This window comes from Wasmannia auropunctata, unplaced genomic scaffold, assembly GCF_000956235.1.
Source record: "Wasmannia auropunctata unplaced genomic scaffold, wasmannia.A_1.0 LD336092.1, whole genome shotgun sequence".
Classification (NCBI taxonomy): domain Eukaryota; kingdom Metazoa; phylum Arthropoda; class Insecta; order Hymenoptera; family Formicidae; genus Wasmannia; species Wasmannia auropunctata.
In genome coordinates, this window is record NW_012026798.1 from 2,984,532 (window position 1) to 2,985,900 (window position 1,369).

Consider the following 1,369-nt stretch of genomic DNA (forward strand, 5'->3'; position numbering starts at 1 on the left):
CTTTACCATGACTCGGTTAGGAATTAAGACAGATTTTAAAGTTTTTTTCTAGTATCTCTAGTGACAATTAATTGACACTAATAGATTACGTTAATTACAGCTAGTGAGATTGGCCTTTAAAACTTGCTATTAAGAGATAAGTTTTCAGTTTAGCAGTTGGCAACTTTTACATCGACCGATCAACTTGATCGACGTTGGTGAGACCAGTTCTTAAGTCGCAATTACACTACGGGTTACGGACTCTGTTGTAGTGCGGCCAGTGTGATTACGACTTTACTTTCATTTTATGAGCAGCAAGTTAAACACCGTCCAGTCTATAACGAAGACACAAATGGCACCGGTTCTTATATAAAATTCTGATTAAATTTTCTGCCAATTTGCAAGCGTATCGCAAGCATATCATTTTGCTTAAAGAAATTTTGTATCAATATTTTTATATAAGAAATACCGAAAGATATTTATTTTATGCAGCATAAAAAACGGAAAAAAGTGGAACGTTTTTCATTTTTTTATTTATCGTGTATATTAACAGTAGTTATGTTTTATATGTATACTTGATGTCGACAAAATTTCTCATAAAAAAATTCACTCAGTATTAACGATAAGAAAAATGAAAATGTTATAGAAATAAATTTATATTTTAACACGTATTTTTGATTTTGTTTCGCTTCAATATACACATATATATATTCTAGAGTATAAAGATATCAATAGGGAAATGTTTTCCGCATATTTGCAGTAATTTCGAGTCTTTCGGTGATGCGTTCTTTCATTATAGTTGTAATCTATAACGGTGAGACTGTGACCATGACCGTGCAGATTATAGATCTGACCGTGATCGTGGTCGTGGTCATGGCCATTGAGATCTAGGTCTTGGTCATGGTTATGATTCGAAGAAAACCATAATCACAATATTTCGTTGCCTTTTACAACACGAAAAATTAAACAAGATTTATTATACGACTAATTGTAAGATGAGAAGCGCCAAATATGGTTAAAGTGGATCTTGGTGCTTAATTATAATAATATTTTTTGCGTGAATCTTACAATTTTTCCGTTCAAGCAAAACTGCGCCCCGAGTATTTGTTGGTCTTGAAGCACACAGTTGTGAATTCAGAGTAATACACAAACTAAATTGATATTTAATATTGGTGCTAATGAGCATCTTTTAAATCTAGTAACATAATTTATAATATTACAAAAAGTAAGGGAAAAGGGAGCAAATAGTGACGGATTTTTTTCTCTCTCCCCTACAATCTAATTTTAAGTTTACAAGATATGATTTTTCACTAAAAGAGTACTTTCCATTTTCAAATATACAAAAAACTTAATTAGATTTTCTATAAGTTATGTATACGGGCTAGATTTT

At 31.4% G+C, this 1,369-nt stretch overlaps 1 pseudogene; it reads left to right on the plus strand.

Annotated features, from left to right (window-relative positions):
• Nucleotides 1–1,369, plus strand: part of LOC105447798 — a 21,542-nt pseudogene that overhangs the window by 12,703 nt on the left and 7,470 nt on the right.